This window comes from Camelus ferus, chromosome 5 (genome assembly GCF_009834535.1).
Source record: "Camelus ferus isolate YT-003-E chromosome 5, BCGSAC_Cfer_1.0, whole genome shotgun sequence".
In the NCBI taxonomy this organism is placed as follows: Eukaryota; Metazoa; Chordata; class Mammalia; order Artiodactyla; family Camelidae; genus Camelus; species Camelus ferus.
In genome coordinates this window covers 32128493-32152245 of record NC_045700.1, presented here as the reverse complement: position 1 = coordinate 32152245, position 23753 = coordinate 32128493, and the positions used below count along the sequence as shown (strand labels likewise).

General features: G+C 36.2%; 1 protein-coding gene and 1 long non-coding RNA gene across 2 annotated transcripts in view; one reads left to right on the top strand and one right to left on the bottom strand.

The window, feature by feature from the left end:
• The window catches only part of GALNT13 (polypeptide N-acetylgalactosaminyltransferase 13), a 462400-nt gene that overhangs the window by 205195 nt on the left and 233452 nt on the right, over positions 1–23753 (bottom strand).
• On the top strand, positions 342–23401 carry LOC116663624. The gene is made up of 3 exons (XR_004319860.1): positions 342–1147; positions 18851–18860; positions 23389–23401. It is a non-coding gene; the product is annotated as an uncharacterized LOC116663624 (long non-coding RNA).

Sequence of the window (23753 nt, the reverse complement as noted above, 5' to 3'; positions counted from 1 at the left end):
GCCAAAAAATGTCTTGCTTGTGGAAGTAATTTTACATATGTCAAAGGTAGGATTTCTGAGAGGTCTATGTAGACGGTGGCAACTGGGCAAATCTCTAGGATTCTTGCTCTGCAGTTATAGATCGAGGACATAATGCATATCTGAATAATATATTATGCTTTCAATACAAGTCTTGATTATGATAAGCCTTAGAAAATTCAAGACAGAGTTCAGATAAAAGACTTCTTACCCTAGTGTCAAAAAAAATCCTGCTTTGGAATCCAAAAGAGACACATTCCAAAATTAGATTAAAAAAAAGGCTGAGCACCTTTGGGAACAACATTTAAGGGAATGTGAGCACAATGCAAAGTGTCTTTAAAAGCATATTGTGATGTACACATTTTGTAATTACCTTTTTTGTTGATATAGCAACCTTTTGTAGAACATTCCAGATAACTCCCCGTTCTGAAGCAGCGGTCTAATCCCTTTCTCACTTTTGAAAGGTAACATTTCAGCTTAATGCATCTTGCCCTCTCCATAGAGGAGGGAAGAAAGGTACGGGCTTGCCTTACTGAGAGCCAAACAGCCCAGAGAAAGATTCCATTACAGGAAACCTCATTGCTCTGTAAAAATTACCCGCCAAACCAGAAAGGTGATTCCAGGAGGAGCTAGCCAGAAAAAAAAAAAAAGGGCTGTTCAGGTTTTCAGCTTTATGGTATCTTTGCGCAACTTTATTTTTATTTTTTTCATCAGAAGTGACCAAACAAGATGGTGAGACCTCTGTCTGAGACCAAATCCTTGTCCCATCTCTACCCTGTTCCCAGCTGCTCACAGGATCATCTGCCCCTTATGTTGAGGTGACCACTTATTTGCTATTCTGCCTCCTTGAAAGGCAAAAAAGAAAATCAGTTTTGCCACTAATTTAGCCATATGAAACATCTCATCACCCTTTTCTAGGTCTGAAGCTGCTGTCTCTAAAAGTGCCATCTCATTGTGCTTTGTATCAGTTAGTGCTGGAGAAATCTTGAATAGCTTGTGTACAAAACTGTTTTTAAATTTTATATTATTTTGAAACTTTGCTTCTTTGGGGTTGGGGCACACCGGTCACCCTTTCTGGCTGTGAGAGCTCTCTACAGTCTGTGGGCTGGCAGTGTGATGATCTTTTAAAGTTTCTTTCCCTACCCAATCCCCCCTTTTTGGTGAGGTTTCAGTGAGGTCTGTTAGGTGTGCATCCTGCAGCTTAATTGGCTTAAAGTGTACTCTCCTTTGGTGTGGTCTCTTTGGGAGCCAATTGGAAGAAAGAGAAACCAATAGTGTAACTGTTTTGATACTGAAAATTGATAAGTGTCTTTTTTAAATAAAGAACCAGTCCCTCCAAAAAAAAAAAAAAAAATCCTGCTTTGGAATCCAAAAGAGACACATTCCAAAATTAGATTAAAAAAAAAAAATTGTGGAGCCTCTGAACTCTAATAATACTATAATCTCCAGTTTTATGTCCCTAATCAGATTTTATGACAAAATTATAAGACTGATTATTTTTGCACTAGTAAAAATTTTTAACATATGTATAAGCACAAATTACTCCACTCAGACATATCTTGTTTATCTTCCACTGTTAAACAATTGCAAAACCTCTCACTAACTACTTTGTCTTAGAGTAAATCACATAAAAGTAAAAAAAAAAAAAAAAAAATTAAGGAAACCACTGTGATATTGGATAAAGTGTTAAGGAAAGAAAGGTGACTACATCTCAAGCTTCCTGAAGTTTAATGTACACGCTATGCTGTATATGATTATAAAGAAAGAAGCATAGTACTGTTTAAGATCTTCACTAAAATTAAGGTTGAATTCTATTTCAAGTATACTAAACCTAAAAAAAAAATTGTAATGTATTTTATTCTACTTCTTAGAATGAAAACACTTCCCCTTTCCTCTTGCATTCTATTTTTTTACCATAATCCTATAATAGGTATACAGTTCCATTCAGAAAAAAATGTTAAAATTTAGATATAATGTGCATTTAAGAAAGTCATTAGCAGCAGAAGAGAATCAATTTTTCTGAACTTAACAGGATGATTTTTTTTACTAAAAGCGATACATGCAAATGGTTGAAGAAGTTACAGAACTTATAATTAAATGCCACAATCTCCCAGTTAACCTCCCCACTCAGTCCAGCTCCTCAGATGCATTAAGGAGATACACTTGTAGCCCCTTTCTGTTATTTCTCCATAGCTATAAACAATAAACTATTATTTTTTAAAATTTGAACATATACACTCATTTTTATTGGGTTATTTAACAATAGCGATTGAAATTCAGCTATGCTAGGTTAATATTTAATTCATTTTTATCATGCTCTTCTTCCCAGTATATTTATAATACTATTGGTAATTATTCTGTTAGTTGTATTTGTATGTTTGTAAATATCATACCTAAATCCTTATTTCTTGTTCTGTCAACTACAGATAGTATATCTTGATTTTCCAGTTTTAAGAAAGGTGTATTAACTTCTCAACCCTTGAGCTCTTCCCCTCTTTCATCTTCTAATTCTTTGCTGTCACTTTACTTTCTGTTTTGTCAAGGTTAATACGTTTGTATTCTGTTCTGTAATCTGTAATCTCAGCTGAAAAGGCTATATGCTCAGAAGTATCCCATAAAAGTGGAGGAAGTTACAATCTCTTTCAGTTACCTTCTCCATCCCAATTTCCTGTTGCAAGATGGTAGTCACATTCTTAAGGGGAAAACACCTTGTTATATTTGTATCACATTGAAAAAATAATTAAAAACTTGAGGATGTTGAGAGAATTTATCCTGAAGAAGATGTTAGAGATTGAGGAGGGGGTAAGTTATGAAGGCTATCTTCAAATTTCTAAAAAGCTTTCATATATAAATAGAATTTCTATTGGGCACCAAGGGAATGGAATAGCAATGGAATAATTCAGGTTTTGATGTAGAAATCAGGAGAATAACAGAATGAATCAAAATTGGAACTCATGGGACTTAAACTTAGGCTGATGACCACTTAGCAAATACATTGCCAAAGGCATTCAACAGAAAGGTCATGAACGCAGAATTTTAAGAGAACCTAATTATTCAAAATCAGAATACAAAGAGCACCAAAAAAACCCAATAACTTTTATTTTGAAAGCCCACATCTATAATTACAATGTGACTATTCAAACATAGTTTCATTTGTAATTATCACAGAATTGATATAATTAAAAATGAACGGACCAACAACTACCAGCAGTAGCCTCCTATCAGCAGCACCGTTGCTTTCAAATCTGCATTGATCATTATGTTGATTTAATCAGACCCTGTAAACAGAAACTGAGTTATATTATACCTTGTTTTTTTTTTTATTTCTGTCTTTGTCACCTCTGACTCTATGAGTCGCTAAGAAATTCACTCCCTGTGTCTTTGGTGCAACTAGCACTAGTAGATTAAAATAAAAAAAAGGGAGAGAAACAAATAAAAGAACCACTGTAAAGATGTATAATTCAAGAATGAACTCTTCTCCTTCTCTCTTGAAGTATCATTAGGCCTTTTTATGTTGTATGGAATCAAAATCCCAGTCAGCACAGCCTTAAGTGTGAAAAGGGTTTGAAAAGTTCCAAGTTCTCTGACTTCACATATGGTGTGATTTGAATTCTCGGTCATTAGAGATGTTTTCTTCTGAATAGCATATCTTTTCTAAGGCTGGCTTTTCTCTTTCTGTGAGACACAGCTGCAACAGTCCCAAGCTTTACAGTCTTCTATCCCAGTGTCCAAAAGAAAAGAGCCGGTCTTTCCCCACAGCTCTCAGAGGAAAGAGGAAGCTGCTTCTTCAGAGGACAGCAGCAAATACTTGCCACGCACTATCGGTGCAAGCTGGCCCACAGACCGAGGCCTGATGAAATCAACGTGGGCGGGAGAATGGACTCCATAGATGGAGCTTCTAGCCTGCTTGGGTCAGTGTTACCCAAATCCTAGATCTATGAGTAGTAGTACAGTTCCTTAGAGTGAAGTTGGGGGTTGTGTTACCATGTAGGGGGTGTGGGCAGCAGGAAGGATGCTTGCCAGGGGCGAAATCTTTTCACTCTAAGAGCTTGGTTGTGCAGAGTTGGTTTGCATGTATAACTATCCACTGGTCTAAAAGTTTAGACAGAGTAATTAATTTAAGTCCATTTGCTGTGACGTTTTTCCAAATTTAAAGAGGTTCATGTTTAATTACCACTAAGAAGAAGCTTATCTGCTATATTCCCCATCTGTCAGAAGGCCTTGAGCACTAAACAAAGAAAGATATAAAAAATTCTTTGTCAGATCAAAGTGTTGAAAATCTGAGAAGTGCTAAGGGCAGAGAGGATTGCCATGAGATGAGTAAAGTTGAATTTGAGGTGAAGTATTTTATCTGGACAATTTGAAGTGAGAAGCAGCCTTAAAACTTACGAGAATTATGGTTTCTTAGGAATTCTTTGTTTCACCTGGTTGAGTGCATTTATGGATATAGATTACTTAATCATATCTAAAGGAAAGTACCCTGAAGGAGAAATGGCTCTATTTCTCCCATGGTAAGTTTTGGAAGAAAATAGAAAACAGTTCTCAATAGCGTTCAAACTTGAACTGCTAAGAGCAGCCATTTCAGCTAAGAACGTACAGTGATGGCTAAACCTGATCTCTGAAGACAACAGTCAGGAGGGAGAAGGTAATTCCCAGGGAAGAGTGTTTTTGTCTCTCAGAAACCATAGTCTACATGAGGGGTGTATTTATCTCAGAAGGATCTCTCTGGGGAAAGTGCAGTTGAGGGCGGTGGGAGCACTGAGCGGTGGTTAAGAACGTGGCTCTGGAGTTGACTCTTTAAGGTTAAAATGCTTAAAATCCTAGCTGTATCACTGATGAATTGTGTGGCTTTGGGCAAGTTGCTTAATCTCTTTGACCACAGGTCCCTTATGGGTAAAATGGTGATATTAATAGTTCCTAGTTCACTGCATTGTTACAATAAAATCATGCAAAGCCCACAGAACAAGGCTTGACTTTCAATAAATCAAGTGTTTGCCTTTAATAAATCTTAGCTAATAATAACCAGGATGGCCGGAAAAGTTTATTCTGAGTAGAATGCAGCTGTGCTCTGGATGGAGCTATAGAAATCGTGGGGCCAACTAAGATATAGGGACATTCAGATGTGCACTCTGGTTCAAAATGACCCAGATAGTTCACTGTCAGTCCCCCAGGAAATGGCTATTATTCTAAGGAGTTTAACAGAAATCTTGATTTCTCTCTTTGTCTGCATTTTCTTTTCGTGGTCAAACTTCGGTCCCTTGTGCTTTTCAATCCCACTATTTCACTGCGTGTGTATGGCATAGGTAAAGTCAGTCTCACCTTTTCATTTGGGATCTCCAGGTAAATAAGGACATTGAATAAGTGGTTTGGAATCAATAAAACACAGCATAGCCATTGTTAGTATATGATTAATTTGCAGGTACTCAAACTCGACACCCATTAGATTGATAATGGTCCTTAAAGCAGTCAGTCCCAAACTTGGCTACATAACAGAAACATTCGTGGAAATGCTTTTTAAAAAGAACACATGATGCGGGGTTACTTCTCAAGATGCTAATTTAGTAAGTCCAGGTTCAGGCTTAAATATTGTGATTTAAGAAAATTTTGCTGGATGGTTCTGATGTGCAGTCTAGAATCACTGCTGAGAAAAGACACTATTATCCTGCAGTGATAATAACTGATACCGACTGGTCTCCTACCAGGTGCCAGGCACTATTCAGTGTGGTTTACAACTGTTTGACTCTCAACTCATCAAATGTTGACAGTTAACCTAAGAAGTAGGCTGCTATTATTATTCCATTTCACAGATGAGGAAATTGAGGCACAAAGAGGTTAGGTAACTTGCCCAAAGCAGCATGGCTGGTAAGAAATGGAGCTGTGACTGAACCGCAGGAAGTCTTTTTCCAGAGGCCATCTATTGCCTATAAATATTAGAAAGCAAAGCAAACTTCTGACATTTACTGTCATGAAATTAGTGGAGGCAAATTAGATGAGGAAAATTATCATTAGTTATTATCTCTGTGGCAAAGGGGAATTCAGTGCTTCACTACAGTGGGAACTTCTTGGGACAGGACGGTGTGTTTCTGTCAGACTCTGTCAAGATAAAGACAATGATTGATCACAGACCAGGCATCTGGAGGAAATCAGGCTCCCAGAGGGAAGTTGTAGAAGGAGAAAAGCTTCTAACATTTAAGTGGTCCTTAGTCATGGTCATGGCTCTTCAGGAACTAATTGCCTATAGCAGACTGGTCAGCTCTGAGGAAGGCCAGCAAGTCTTCCAGAAAGATAGGTCCCTCATTCTCAAGATGCCACTGAAAGAAACAAATTTGGATGCCTCCCAGTCTGAGTCCTTGTGTTCTATTTCCTAATAATGAAAATAAAGCAGCTAGAGACATCAGTACCATCGAAGTTTGTAGGAGAGAAGATGGGGTGAATTGTATAGTTATATACATATATTTATGCTCATCTGATTCTGTGGGCAAGAATTATAAATTCTTTACAGGTATTTTCAAATAAAATTATTTGCCATCATTGTTCAGAAATAGGCAGAGATATTTGATTTATTGTCATGATCTGAAGGAAAGCACATGCATGCACACAATAATAATATTTTATCAAAATATTTTTATGAATGTGTGATATTTATTTTAATTAATGTTTGTCAATAGCTCTTTTATGCAAGAAAAGGAACTTAGGGCCAATTTAAAGGACTTGACAGATTTCAACTTTTGTTGTTAATGAGGATTATTAATGCAATTTTTAAGCTACATGTTTCTAAAATACTGAAACCAGCCCTTGTGACAAAGATATTTTAGTATTTTATTCAGGCTATACATAAGTCTTAAGTAAATCACAAAACAACAACCTTAAAACTTACAGAATTTGCTTAGAAATTTTCTAGTCTTCTAAGTTTTGCCTTTAAAAAACTTTAAAGAGTATTTCTGAAATTTTTATGTATTTGCTATATAAATAAGTGGAAATTATTTATTAGAAACCTCTATGAAAATCAAGCTAATTTCTGGCTAAGAAGGATAACAAAAAATCAGATTTTATAAAGATAAATGTAAAGTGTTGTGCCAAGTTCACTCACAAAGACAGAAAAGCAAAACAATTTTAATTCATATTGCTGTGAAGTATAAACAGTTGTGTACACTGTATAACTGGTGACAGGCAGATTAAACATTTTAAAAAATAAGGCCATGTCGTTGGTTACTTAACCCCTATGAATATAAATGTAACCCAAATAAACCTAGCTGGTTTCATAGTCCATCTAGATATCATGTCACATTGTAAAAACCATCAATTCAACATCTCACCAAACTGAAATGTGATTTAAATCTTTACCAGAGGCACCGGAATGGATAACCCAGGGCAATTACATTCCTATCTCATAACCAAATGCTCTTTTACTAGTCAGACATGACTTCAACTTCTCCTGTTACTCTCCCTAAATCTCATTCAACAATGACACTTTTCTTCCTTCCGACTGTCACCTTCCCAGATCTGTCTTTTCTTCTGAAACAGTTCTCTAGCCTTTAAGATCTAAATACATCTAAACTTCTGAATCCATCCGTTGCTCAAGACAAGAAAGGTCAGTGAGGCAGGGAAATAAGTGGTGTGTGTGTGTGTGTGTGAGAATATTTGCTATTGTTTCCATTGTCTATGCAAGAAAACATCCTTCATAGTCTTATCCTATTGAAAAAGCCCCAACTAAAGCAAATATCTTTGTCCGTTTGCCTCAACCATCCCACAGCTCCAGTGTCTGCCACTTAGTCAGGTATTCCAAGAACCCTTGAGTCCACACTGTTTTAGGATTTTAAGGATGATGGACCTGCACTGCCCAGTAACAGGAGCTTGCAACTACTGAGTCTTTGAAATATGGCCAGTGCACATTGAGATGTGCAGTTAAGTGTAAACAGTATCCCAGATTTCAAAGACTTAGTATGAAAAAATATAAAATATCTCATCAAACATGTTTTTATTGTGTTGAAATGATCATGTTTGATATATTAAAATATATGCTATTGAAATTAGTTTCACCTCTTTCTTTTTACTTTTAAAAGTGACTCCTTAGGAAAAAATATATAGATTTGGTTCGTATTTGTGGTCCAAATTAGATTACTACTGAACAGCTTGGTAGAGTATTACCATTTTCAGACTTGAGAGGCCTCAGTGACCATAAACATCCGCGCGCGCGTGCGCGCACACACGCACACGCGTGCGCGCACACACACACACACACACCCAGCACTTAGGGTGTTTGATTAAGTTAATGAGGAAAAAACAAATTGATTGTTTCCTGTGTAGCAGATGGTCAGAGAGAAAGCTGAGCTAGACTTTACCTCCTGTATAATTTTTAAACCTGGTAGAATTTTTTTTTATTAAAAATACCTCATTTATATCGAATGAAAGCATTTTGTCCTCAGTTTAAAAAAGTAGAACATCTTCCATCTGTGCTATAATCCGATCTGGTTCTTTTTAACCCAGAATGTTAATCACAGAGTGCTCAGATTCTAGTAAACGCTCTATATCTGTTTTCACCTTTTGACTATCTGAAGAGGCATATTTTCTTCAGCAGAGTATACAGAAAAGCTTAACTCTGATTCCGGCAACAATTGGTTGGGTCAACAGCTGTAATCACAGTAGACATCAAGTTTTTGAGCCTTGACTTGCCAGGCAAAGGGGATTGCTCTACATGAAGGAGGTAATTTCATGCCTGAATAGTCCTGCACTATTAAATCAGAAAATTGAGTTACAGTCCTCTCACATCACGGAACCTGCTGCAGGGCCAGCCTGCCTCTAAGCAGTGTTTGAGAGAATTTCACGGAGAACAAGACACTGAAAAGAAACACACACAAGAAGAAAATCAAATAAAGGTTTCTCTTATGATTGGACACTTTGGTTTAAAACTCTTTTATTTTCATACCTATTTGTGGTTTTGATAACCATGTGCATTTTCCATGTTAAAGCTAATGATAGAAAAACGCAAGCAGCACTATTGTGGTTATACAAATGTGAATTTTTTTTCTCTGAGGTGAGGCATTTTTTATTAACGCTGGTTAGTCATACATATTTATTGAGATGGAAGTTGACATAACTCTTATCTTTAGCATTTCAACTCAATCTATTTTTTTCTAAATTAAGTTCTAATTTTTATCCCACTTTTGCGTTTTGTATGTCTTATTTATGATTGAGAATGTCTCCATTCTCACTATGTATGCTACTGTCAGAAAGGTCAGGAGACCGAATTACACATGTAAGAGAAACACTTTAATTATCCTAGCTCAGAATGTTTCCTTTATATCACCTCATTCAAAAATTTTACTCCTACGAGATGGGATTATTAGATCTGTTTTTCATATTAGGAAACCGAGGCACACTACATTTAAATAATTGGCTCCAGACTATTGCAGTTAGAGAGTGGAGAAACCAGAAACCTAAAAGTAATTTCAATTTAGGGCAAGATGCAGAAAATGAAAGGCATGTTTTGAGTGTGAGAAAATGCTTTGTGTTTTAAGACTGAAATAAAATACACTTGTTTTCCCTAAGATGATTTTTGTTTCCAATGCAATGTTAAACAAAAATAAGAAAAGTCACATCTTACTGTTTATTATACGCAAATACAAATGAAAGTCACCAGTCTAATTTAGAAATAGTCTGCTGTTTATCAAATGTTCTTTGCTGTTCATAGATGAATGTGCTTATATTTTCTGCTTTAATATTAATAAGTACCAATTAACTTACATGCAAAGCTTTAGCTAGGCTAATAATCATAGCATTTTTTGTGTGTTTTGTTTTCCCCAGGTGGCAGTCAGTCTAGTAGTGGATTTTATTTTTATTGAAAATGGATACCTTTTATAGCCATCATTTATAGTAACTTTTAATAGACTAATTTTTAAAAATCTTGTAACAATGTGTCTCTGCTGTGCACACCTTTATTTTTTCTGAATAGTAGCTACTCCCTTCGCCAGGGACAATGCTGTTCTTTATGTGGGGATTGTCATCATTGTCATCCAAATGAGGACTAATATGATTTTTAGTTCTTGGTCATTAATCTGTGTGGTCCAGAGTGTTCATCTGACCAAAGCTGGTCCAATGAATCCCTTCCCTTTAATTTTTGGCATCTGTCCAGGGGAGTTAAGCTACTGTAAGATAAAAATTGGGGAGGCCATGTTTTCCACTATTTGGGGAAAATTGTACAACAGTGTGAGCAAAGGAAGCTAATGCAGAGAAAAGAGAGGAGATGAGAAACAGAGAAAGAAGCCCAGTTCCCAGCTGCATCACTACTCTTTCCTTGGCTTATTTATTCTGTAACATGAGGAAATTCTCGTCAACTCTAATAGAGGACAGCAAGGTACACTATTTCCCTCATTTTGATGAACTCGTATCAGTTGCGTTTCTGTTACTTATAGTCAAAAGAGCCCTAATAAAAATGCCATAGGAACAGTAAAGATTTTCACTCTATTTTTAATTGTAATATAAACAAAATTCGATATTTAATATCTTCAATATATACTTCAAATTAAATTGTACTTCTTTCCCTTATTCTCAGTTTTGATTGTAAGTGCCATCTTGGGTAGTTGTTCAAGTTTCCATTTGGTTTTGAACTCTATTTCTTTCTGTCCAATTACAGCAGCTAGATCTAGATCTTTGAGTATGGTTACTAAGTGATGCACTGTAGTAATTACAAAGTTATCTACGCTTATATGTTTATAAATGTACCACTGGACTTACTGGCCCAAACCTGCGTTTTTAAAAGAGGGACACATCCAAACTCACCCAGAGTGAGCTCTGATATATTAGCATGTTCACTGTGGCTCAGGGCCCTCAAAATTGACTCCACCAGAGATTTCCACACATATTTCAAAAATTTTTTTCTGTCTTGTCATTATTTATTCAGTTATCTATTCCAAGAATGATTAAACAAAAAAAGTCATTAAGATTATATTTTAAATAATCAAAACCACATTTATGTGGACAGTTTAAAATAACTTGAAATCAGATACATTTGACACAAAACATCAGGTTCAAGGGTTTCATTATGTGTTGATCAAGCAACATGGGCTGGTAGTCCAGAATTTGCTGTTTCCTCGTATAACCATGACAGTTTTCTATAGTGCAATAAATTTACCAATTCAGACGATTGTGGTAAAATGTATAAAACTAGAAATACTGTAAGACTACTTTGGTGCAATTTCATTTTTGTAATAGACTAAGTCTCTTTGGTCTTGTTATTTTTTCATGTTTCCTGAATCTACTCAGGCTAATATGGTGGCTAGCGAGAAAAGCGGTTTCTTAATATACAGTTTGTTATATTTAAATTTCGAAGAGGTATTGGAACACTTCTTTGACATCTGCCTTCTTACATAGTTTAGTTTAAGTCTGCAGACAGAGGGACCACAAGTGAATGCAACCCATTATTCTAAATTAACCCTTCTGTGCATTCAGGATCAAAGTCATGGCTTTAATCTGCAAATCTCTGTAAATTGTGAAAAACAATTTTACAACTTTAGCTCACCCATATCCGTAGCTAATTTCAAGGATAATCTAAGAAATGTTGATGGATTGGTGCAAGGCTTCTCACATAGTTTCAAAACAAAACTAAGACAGTATTTGCCTTTATTTCAGAGTTGACATTTGCACCAATGGTGTAAAATCAATGGTGAGTAAATCACTGGCTCCTTCAGCACCACATTGTATGAGAGATCATTAAAATCTTCAGTACACCTCCCAGTAAAAAGCAATGGAAACACATTTCTCAGCAGAAAAACAACACAAACAATAACAAATACCTTGTAAATATTCTGGGTGATAAAATGGAAAATATGCTTGTGATGGTTAATTTTATGTGTCAATTTAAGTGGGTTAAGGGATGCCCAGATAGCTAGTAAAATATTATTTCTGGGTGTGTCTGTGAGGATGCTTCCAGGAGAGATTAGCATTTTAGTTGGTGAACTAAGTAAAGCAGATGGCCCTCCCCGATGTGGGTGAGCACCATCCAATCTGTTGAGGGTCTGAATAGAACAAAAAAAAAAAGCAGAGGAAGGGAGAATTTGCTCACTCTCTGAGCTAAGATATCCATCTTCTGCTGCCCGTGGTTCTCGCCAGGCTTTCACTCAGGGATTTACACCATCACCCTCCATTGTCCATCCTCTCCTCACCCCCTTCCTCCAACCCCCCATCGTCAGGTCTTTAGATGCAGACTGGATTACACCACCTGCATCTGGGTTCTCTGGCATATGCAGAGCAGATAGTGGGATTTCTCAGCCTTGGTAACTGAGTGAGCCAGTTCCTATAATAAATATATACATATATGTGTTAGGCATGTATACATCTCTCTACATATGTATCTCCTATTGGTTCTGGTTCTCTGGAGAACGTGGACTAATACAATGCCTAAACCACTCCTGCAACATACCTAAATTTAATGGTTGTCCAAAGAAAAGCACTCTTGAGACCATCTGAGCGGGGAACTAAACTAGTGGCTTGTTTCATGGGATGCTATTGTTACCTGAAGGAACAACTGACAGTCATTTAATAATTGGGAATTTGTGTGATGTTTTCTTGAAAATTAATAAAATGATTGTTTTTTTCAAGGAAGACAACTGACAATAGTACATTTTTGCCAATAATAAAAATTCAAGACTTAGAGCAAAAATTATAATTTTGGAAATCTGGAATCTTTCACTTTGAGCTTGAGAGCTTCATAAAGAGCTTAACAGCTGTGTAGAGGTTATCTGATGAAAGTGATTGTGATATTAGCCAAGGTAATTGTTTGATATTGCAAATTTATATTGTAGATCTGCCAAACTGCTTTTGGAAATGGGTTCAATTTGGAAGACAAACATAATTTGATGAACAAATATTTCCCAAATGAACAATAAATAATGTTACCAAATTTTATATAAGTAAAGGACTTTAATATAGCATAGTGTAGAAAGTTCAGTGATATTGTCTTAGATTCTACACTGCAGGTGATCTTTAAGAAACTGCCTTTCTTAACGTTTTCATGTAGTATCTTTGAGTTTTGGTATGGCATCAAATATAAAATATCTGTATTTGTCTTAAAGGACTACTTAAATACATCTCCCTTTTCCAACTATACATTTCTGTGAGGTTTAATATTCTTCATATACCTAAACCAAAGCAACATTTCCAACAGACTGAATACACAAGCAGATATGAAGATTTCAGCAGTTTTCTAAGACAGACATTAAAGAGACTGATACTACTCTTAGCAGTTTCTAAATTTGTAAAATAAAGTTACTTGCTTTAAAAATATTTAACATGTAATGGATTTACTGTTATTTTAAATACATCAAAAATATAAATTTTTTCTGTTTTATTTTCTAATACAATAAATATCATTTGTTATAATTTTCACATATAAACAATTTGGGGGTGCTTCAATAATTTTTGAGATTGAAGTTTGAGAACTTTTGGTTTATTCTCCACATTGATAGTAGGGGAAGAAGTATCCTTAATGACCCCAGAATAGAACCAACATCACTGTAAACAAAAGCAGCTCTTCCAGGCTCAGGATAGTTCTGATCATGGTATGTAGAACAGGCTGACAACTTTCAAACATCTAGAAATACTTCCATCATATTCACAAAACAACTGTAGTAATCTGTGCCTTTCCCGTGTGTGTAACTAGAGACACATGTAAGAAACAAACGTTGTCACAGAATGAGTTGGTAGTTAAATGACTGGCATAAATTTGGGAGTCAGACAGTCTGAGTGTGAAACTGTTTCTCAGTTTACTAGCTCTGTCAGCCTGGTCCATTTATTTGACATCTATATAATAAGTCTCTCGTTTCTTTATGAGCAAAGAGAGCTATGATAGTACCGACCTCAGCTGGCTCTAAGAAGATGAAATAGACCATGCACACAAAATGTTTAGCATAGTATCTGAGAGTCACTAAGAATTAAAAGACTTCCTGAGAGAGGAGAGATAATTACTAATAACATGAGGGTTAAAGGGGAGAACATCTGAAAATGTTCTTAAAGGATACACTAATTAGTAAACTTTATTTGATATTCATAATATTAACTTAGATATTAAGGGAACGGCGAAAGTGGAGAAATACTCTTAACGTTAAGTACTTATTTGCAATGCATTTTTAAAGTAAGAAAAATTGTTGATAATCTCCAAGAGACATGTAAATGTAACTTGCAGTTCTGGATCAAATAAGAAAATAAGTGATCTCTATTTTTATTTATGAAATCCAGTAGCTGTTTATAGTGAACTGAAATAAGTATTTCGTTGTTAAAACTTAAAAGGCTGTATCTCATATTGAGAAAGTTTATCAAATGTACTGGCTTTAAAAAGCAGAGTGGCGTTGCTTCATCTTCAAGTTTTAATTAACTTTTTGGGAAAAGCACATATTCAATTTAAATCAAGTAATGAAACCTAAAATTGTTATTTTGCTAAAGTACTTATCAGGAAGGAAAATGTTACTGTAAATGGAAGAAATTCTATAACTATGAGTATTAAATGCCTCCATTGGTAATTAAACCTGAAAATGTTTTCTCTTCAGGGATAAAATATTTTTATTTTAAAGACTAGGTTCTCAATGTTTTCATTTGCTTCTGGATTCTGATCTTAGTTCTAAAACCTCTTCTGCTAAATGCTTTATTGCCAATATGGTCTACAAAAACAAAAATGACTCGATATACAACAATAAAAGATTAATTAAATGGAAGATATATCTACTGAATACTTGTTTTATCATTTTCATATTGAAGAAGATCTACAGTTAATTGACATTAAAAGATAGCCATGGAATTAAATACACAGGGCATATTAAAAAATAGTATCAATAAAAGTCTGCTTAAGTAACACATAGCTGAATTGCTTAGTTATATATATATAGAGAGATAGCTATATAAGGATATTAGTTTAGAAAAAGAAGTCTGGAATCATGAATAGCAAATGTTTAGCTATGCATATTTTGGGTGGGGATTTTTAGATTTATTCATTACGTGGTTAAGAATGTTTTGGAAAATTTTCCAAGTGCATTTATTACATTAATACCCAGAAATAAATCTGTTTGTTTCCACAGATACATAACTGTAGAAATATGTACCTTTCATTAAGAAATTGTAAATGTAGATATTCAAAAGCAATATTTATACTGATTTTTCCCACATGCACACATAAGAAAAACTACTAAGAAAATGAACTACCAAAACACATTTATACATTCTAGTTATGTTAAAGTAATAGAAGCTTAAAGAACAATAGTTATATACAGTCAGCTTTTTATTTTTTATGCTCAGGAAAACAATGTCCGTGTTGCTATGAGTCTCCATGTATTTGAAATAGCTTAAAATAGTCACTGAACGAAAAGCACGAAAACCTGAAATGGTTATGAGAAGGCTACAGATGTCACAAATTATTTTTCAGGCACTGGTGCCTTCAGTGCCATCTGTATTATGTGTGTTTGGGTGGGTTTAAGCAGCTTGTTGACACCTTCATAAATCGGGTATTCATGCTGAGTATGTGAATTGCACTACAAACTAAGCAGCATATTTCTGTAAATTTTGCTGTGAAATTTGTTTTCAGATCAAGCACATAATAAAATGCACTCTAAGTCAGCTATAGAGAAATGTGTGTCCAAAAACATCTGCCTCTTAAAGTATCTAATTGGATATGCAGTCAAGTAACAAATAGAATCATGTCAGAGTTAGCTGAAAACATTCTTCGAGATTTTCATTGTAAAAGAGGGTCCCCAAACCAACAACACTTGACACTTAAATGTCTTTTCCTGAAAAGCTGCTTTGCCTGGATATGAAAGGATAGCTAAAGCCTCCTCAAATTATAAATGTCAGATGAAAGCAACAGCCCTAAAAACATAATATTTTTGTATGTCTTCATGGTCTATTTTGATGTAAAAATACAAATTCAAGGCATTTTATTTTACAACAGATATTAGTAGTCATTTGACACACAATCCTACAACCCTGGAAAAATCACTGTTTCAAGGGATTCTCTCCCACATCTTACATAATTTCTCCCCACCCTCTCTCACTTTGGAAAACTTTATGCACACGTCTAATTTTAAAATGACTATGAGAAAGTTGACAAGAAGTTGAATCATATGTGCAGTTTGCCACAAAATTTCCCTTTTTCATCATTTCATTGTAATGATATCAGGCTGAAAAATAACATTGTAAATTTCACACACACATTAATTTACCCACATATTCATATATCTGTTCACTGGATAGTTACTAAATATTTACTGTATGTTAGGAGAAGAGAGATAAAGAAAACATAGTCCTTGATTTGCACTCTAGAGGAGGGAAACCAGACATGTGAAAAAATAATCATGATAAACTGTGTAATAAGTACTATCAAAAAGATGTAAAGAGGATGCTCTGGTGAGGGGTATTTCTTACCATACCTGCAGTGGAATCAGAAGGTGGAAGAAATTAGACAAGGTTTCCGAGGAAGGAGGTGATTTTGTCAAGTCATGAAGGATGAATGGAAGTTATCAGGTGGACTTGGTGAGGAAAGGAATTCTAGCAAAGAAAACAGCATGGTAAAAGGGTATGACAGTAAGAGAAAACTGAGTGTTTTAAAAACTCCAAGTGCACCCTGGATCATAAGGCACCTTTGGAGCAGTGGCTGCAGATGAACTTTGAAAGTCTGTCTGAAGGAGTTTTAAATGATGCCAAGGCATTTCAACTAGGATGTCAGTGAAAGATGTTAGGTAGGGAGCCATATGATCATATTTGCATTTTGAAGATAATTCTAGCAGACTTGTGAAAGAAATTGGAGCTGACTGAATGGGGAAGGAGGTTGACCGCAAAGCTGGTGACAGGGAGATAAATTAAGAAGCTATTGCAAACCCTCAGGCAGCAAATGATGAGGACAATGCAACTGGAAGAGTAGAGAGAGACCTGAGAAATGTCATTGATACAATTAAGGACATAGTGACTGGCGATATGCAGGGTGAGTGAGAGGGAAGACATGCGGAATACTGAGTTATTTCTCACTTAGCAGTTCTGTTTTAGACACTGTTTCCTCATTCTGTATTCTACTTCCCATTTAAAAAAATCCCTGTCAACTCTGTCAAATGCAAGACTTGTCAGGGACATTTTGGTATAGGCTGGCGATTCTGAGTACTGGCTTTGCAAGTTGGTCGCTAGCAGACAAGTGCTACTACCTCTTCCATTCAGTGTTCCTGTGCCCTCAAGCAAGTTGCTTTTGTCTTTCAGCACCTAACTTGTAGAGGTCAACCGAGGGGCACACAAGCTAGACTGTGGAAGGCACTGACCCTGAGCTTGCCCATCCACGGAATGACCACAGCTGGGAACAGGAGTAGTAGACAGGGCAGCAGGCCACTTCACCGAGAGTTCTCAAGACCCCAGGATTTCAATTAGTGAATGAGTTTAATGACAGTTCTGCTCTTACAACTTACTTTTGGATTATGTGAGTAATTAAGGTATGAGGGCTTGCAGTATATAAATCAGCTTAGGAATTGTCCTAAAATGACAAGTTGTGTATTGAGGCAAACTGCTGTGTCGGGGCCATTTAGAGGAGAGTGGCTGCTACTCAGCTGCAGGGCATTGTTATGCTAAAAACCGACTCAGTCTTGCCAGATCCTTGTATGGTGGGGTGTCTACATATATACTTAACAGGCTTTCTTTGTTAGAGTAGTTTTAGGTTTGCAGGAAAAGAAGGAGCAGAAAATGTAGCGCCCCCTTACACCCCTTCTCCCTCTACACCCCCGACCCCCATCACACAGCGTGCCCTGAGGTTAACACCTTGCATGAGTGTGGTGCACGCGTTGCAACTGCTGAGCCAACACAGAGACACAATTAACAAATGTATAATGACATGTATCCACCACTAGACGATCATGCAGAAGTTTCACCGCCCTAAAATCCGGTGCTACCCCTATTCACCCCTCCTCCCCTAGCCTCTAACCCTCTCATGTCCTTTTGTGGCTTGAGAGCTCATTGTTTTTATCACTGAATAATATTCTGTTGTCTGGATGTATCATAGAAGATGGGCCTTTTTCTTTTTCTTTTTCATGAAACTGGAATTCTAGATTCTTGTGACGTGAAGTTTTTCTTGTTTAAATACTGGCAACTAATTCAGGTTGTTGTTGTTTTTCACCATTGTCTATGTCCATTAAAAGACTGACTCCTTGGCCATACTGCCCCAAGTTACGGTACAGGAGCTCAGAAGGGAGCTCATCAGTTTGCGTATCTAACAGATTCCCAGGCAGGTCCCTGGCCCACAATTTGAGTAACACTGGTCTGTGTCATCCAAACTATAAATATGGCCAAAGTAGTTCTGGATAAGATTAAGTCACTGACAGTATTCGCATGAATAGTTTTTCTTCAGCTTCAGTTGATGTGTTAAATGAGACATAATGGACACTGTTTTTCAACATCCACATTTTTAGGGGGATATGAATAGGACAGTAACCATAACAGAAATACTACAGAATAAAGAAACGTCTCCATCAGAATTGTTTCCCCTTTTCCACTTATGAAACAGTATTCTTACCATTTTTCATAAGAGACTTGTATCTTAAACTAAAGTAACTGCTTTTCATTCTTTTGCTACCAGAGTTACTTAAAATAATCATTTACTAATTAAATTATATGTTCCTCTACTAGAAACTAAACAGAAAATATTCTTATCACGCAGACTTACAAAAGGCATATATTTCCATAAAAAAGGGACAGAAATTCAAATACAAAACGGGAAACATTCCTTTTTTTCCTGTGTGTGTGTGCGCGTATAATCTAAATAGCATCGTCCAAGACTTTCATGATCATTTCTACCTCTCAGAGGAATGACAGACACAAGGTTTCTTATCGTGGCTTTCTACTACCTCAAAGGGGGCTCATGGATATAAATCAGGGGTTCATAAACTTGGAAAAATACATATTTCTAAGTGAGAGACAGCACTTTAACTATAAATGTAGGCAAACTAGGGTCATACTGCAGGACCTGTTACTTTGACATTAACAGTAATCATAGATTTTTTATAAGCATTATCATAGTTACAGGTATCTGAGGATATTATCTATATTTATGCCTGTTTTGAAATTATGGTAGTTATTAGAAGTACCTTAAGATAGAAGTAATATCACAGGACATATTATTCTGTTTCAAAATTCATTTTAAAATATTTTGGTGAATAAATTTCAATATAGTTGGCTTCTTTTTCCTTCTCTTCATATTTTGTGCATTCTAAGAAAGGGTTCATAGGTTTAAGCAGATGTCCCAAGGAGTCCATGACATTTAAAGAAACCCTGCAGAACTTGGTAAAAATGCGCTTCCTGTTCCAAGTTAGCCTTGAGGATCCCACTGTCTTGAATTATTCCATCCAGAATAGTTCTCAGTCCTGCCACTTGATTAGTGCCTTTCGTATTCAGTGTCTACACTGGAAATGTGGCTACTGAGACGATAGAAAGACTCATGTCTCTCTGAATGAACCTCAGTGTGTCAAAAATGTCATGTCATATGATCAGCGTGGCTCTCTTTAAACTGAGTAGACCGCACTATTGATCAGGAGAATAGCTGAAATGAACAGATTAGCTACATCACACTGATTATGTTGCTGCATAAACCAAACTCCTCCGAAAGTGAGAAGAGACAGTTAAAAGTAAAATTTTTCAACTTATTAGCTAAATTCCTATAGATGGTATAGATTTATTTGGTAAGAATAGGCAGATGTTTGGCTCAGTGGTTCTTTTCAAAAACTGGAAGACCTGTATTTACAACTTCTTTAATCAAACTAATGAAGTGATAGGAAATATTACCATGATTTGCTTAGGAAAAAGATAATGGTTATTACAACCAAACTGAAATGAAATAATATCAGTGCAAGTTTTTATAAGAACTCGTGATAAATCTCTTTTTAATATGCAGAGGCTTTTTAATCAAGCATATGGGAAGCAATATAGTTATGTTGATAAGAAGAATTTCCTTATTTTCCCAAGACTAAAAACGTTTCCTTATGATAATAGATATGCAGCCAGAAAAATGTGGTGATGATCTATTGTAGTCAACGGTAAAACAGAGCGAAAACAAAAGCAAAATCCCATTTTCACAGTTGCTTAGCATTTTCAGAAGCTTCAGCTTTATTTCTCAATGCCAAATCTAAAAAGCTAGGAAATCAGAAGTCAAATTTCCTATATATACTTACATGGAGGATAAAAATATATAGGCAATAACTTCAAGTAAATCCAATAAAACTCCTATTCATTTTGCTTATAACACTATTAGTCTTGCTTAAAAACTTCCTTTGACTGGAAAAGATTATTTTAGACAACCTAATATTTTTTTTCAAATTTTTTGTGTGTCTACTCCATTAAATGCTTCCCAACATGCTCACAGAACTGTATGCAAGTTTAGAAAATCCAAAGATTTATTTCCCTGAATTTCTTCTTTAATAGTACCCCCTATTTCCCTTATTTCTCAGCCTTTTTTACTTTCTAGATTGCTGTCTGCTTTCTGTGTGGCCCCACAGATTATTTTGCCCTAGGCTGGGGCTACATGTCACAGCTCGGAGGCCACACATACCCCACTCCACATCCCCTTAACAGGGGTATTTGATGAAGGGTTTGCAACACTCTGAGGCATTATCTAATGGAAGCTACTCTTAGGCCATTCAACCTATTAGTGAAAAGACTGAGCCTGCACGATTTCAGTGCATCTTAAATTCTCTCTGAAAATAACAAGCTAAGGAAATCATACATTGTAAACTAACTGCGATTAAATTATGCCTATCTAATTTAAGTTCGAAGAAGATTTTTCTTGGAGATAGTTATTTGAAATCGACCCTCCCAAATCCTCTTTATTTAATAAAGTTAGTTAAAACTCAGTTTTTCAGAAATCCAGATTCACATTTGATGTTCAAACTCAAGGTCAAGTAAAATAAAAACTCACTTGTTTATCTTAACACTGTGTGTGTGTGTGTGTGTGTGTGTGTTTTGTTCCATATTGAGCACAAATACCATGTCTACTAAACAACAAAGGATCAGATGGAAAGTGAGGGCAAATAATTAATAAGAAACTTCTAACAAAGTTATCATAACCCACAATTTACCACCACTTCCAAAATGGATTATATTATTAGTGACTCACAGCAGGCCAGAAGTACAAAACTCTCAAGTGGAATAATCTTGAAATAGCTGATAAAACAAGCTGTGAAGCTGAGAAACAGTTTAGCACTTATGTGTTCATACTTCACTGGTGCTTGCTTTAATAAGACATCCAGGAGCTTCTATTTCAAAGTCAAGGATCTCAGTGTGTTTAAAGTAGGCAGACATTTTGGGGTCCAGAAAACTAGCTAAGTATCCTGCCTGTCTCTTCCAATTATAAACTGTATCATCCAGGTCAAGTCGATGAACCTCTTGGAATTTCCATTTCCCATCCGTGAAATGGGATTATTACCTGACATGCCAACTCATGTGCTGTTTTGAAATTCATTTGAGATGTAGTACGAAAAACCATTTTAAAATTGAAAGCATGCAAATTTATAATGTAGTTATTATACATATTATGTTTCAAATTATAGGGAAGTGGTGGGAGGTAGGTGGAATTGAGGACCAGTTCCTAGAATAGCAGGTAGTGTTAACCCCTTCCCATCCACCCTGTGAATGATAATTTTATAACTTGATAAGGAATGGTTGAGGTCCCTCTGCTTAGGGAAGTTTGTTCAGAAGACTCTTTCCGTGCTTTCTATGTAGTTGTTCAGTCTGAAGAAAAATATAACTTTCATCACTTTTTTCAGCCAGGAGAAGGAAATTAACATGGCCAAGTGTCTAATAGGGCCAGACAGATTCTATGTGCTTTAGAGAGATCATTTCAATCATTGACAACCCAACAGTTGAGAAAAGTGAGGCTGAGAAAGTTAAATCAACTACCCAAGGCACGGCTACTGCTTGTTCGATTTTAGAGCTGACTAAAGCCTTCTGAATCCAGAGCTTTTCCATCAGACTACACAAGTTGCTACAGAAGCTTCACTTGTTAAATCAAACCTTTCTTCCTAGTATTGATGCTGGATATTTTCATTTTGGAATTTATTATTGGGTCATTTTCCTATTTATTAATTTCAGGGGAATATAAAATGAAATCACAAAGAAAATGTAATATTCAGATGCTGTTCCAATGCATTAGCATGCATATTTTTGTATATTTTAGTTCATTTAAATCTCACCAAAATCTTCAAAAGTAGGCATTATTATTATTTCTGGGCTAAAGACAAAAGAGGAAGTCTGTGACATTAGCCACCATGTTACGCCGCCTCTCTGGCACAGGCAGTAGAGTTATAATAACGATGGATTTATTGTCCAAACTGGGCTCTTAGTAATTAATACTTATTCCAGGCAGCAGGTATAAATCTGAGTCAATCAGATATATGGTCACCATAAACAAAGTGGATAGCAGTCTCCTACCTCCCCCTTATTGGCCGTAGTCTTGGTAAAACTATCAGTTAGACGTATACTCTTTCTGTGACCCAGGTTAAACAATAAAAAGGATGTTTCTGGAATCTGAATCTTGGTCTACCCAAAAGCCAGGTGATGAACTTCATTCATTCCAGAAATTATCCTCCTGTTAGATCTCTGGACATACTTGAGTTCTTGTGCATTTAGATATTCATGTCTTCCTCTTCCTTTGGGTTTTGTATATTACCTCGTGTGCTATAAATATGCTTATTTTTTGATTCAGTTAGAAATGGCTTCTCATCCTTGAAACCAAAGGAAAAAACAGTTGGTACAAAGACGAACCTAGAGGACTACTTATGTACCATAAAACCTTATCACCTCCAATTAGCATCTCATTACAGATTTAGCATCTGTAAATCTTAAACAGATTTTGTATGCCAGACCTAGAAGAGCGCCTTCAACGCTGGAGCTCTTCTTGGGGTAGGTTGGTGTATTCAGTTCTTAGGGCTATGGTAACAAATCACAACAAACATGGTGGCTTAAAACAGGACAAATTTATTCTTTTAGGGTTCTGGAGGTCAGAAGCCTGAAATTAGTTTCACTAGGCTAAAGACAAGGTATCAGAAGTGCTGCAGGCTCTGAGGAGGGAACTCACTGCCTTGCCTTTTCCAGCTTGGAGAGGTTCCTGCAGCCCTTGTCTTGGGATCCCTTCCTCTGTCTTAAAAGTGCACAACTCCAGTCTCTGCTTCCATTAGCACATGGCCTTCTCCCTGACTCTGACTCCTCCTGCACCCTCCTAAATACCCTTGATCCCGCTGGGCCCACACCCCTAACCCAGGATAATTTCTCCATCTCAATGTGCTTAAGGACATCTACAGGGTCCCTTTCGCTAGATAAGGTAATAGTCACAGGTTCTGGGGATTGGATGTAGCATTATCATGGGGAGAGGGAAGGGCGTCGTTCAGCCTACTAAAGCTGGTGCCTTAGTAAAACACTATGGGAATAAAGATGGACTGTCGTTGAAAAAAGCTACCCCAAACAGGGCAAAAAATTGCTTTCTCTGTATATCCCAAATTATCACTCTATTCATAAAGATTCTTCAGAATTAAAAAAAATGCATAGTTTTCATAACTTTTTTTGTTTTAAATGTCATTTAATGCACTAGAGTTAGGAATTTTAAATAAAACCGATTGAAACTCCTGATGTGGTGGAGCAGATACAGAGTTGGGAGTGAGAAGGGTTTCTTAAAGAGAGTCTCTCTGTATATATATGGTCCGTGATTTCTTCTTATGAATTCAGTAAGACCCAAATCT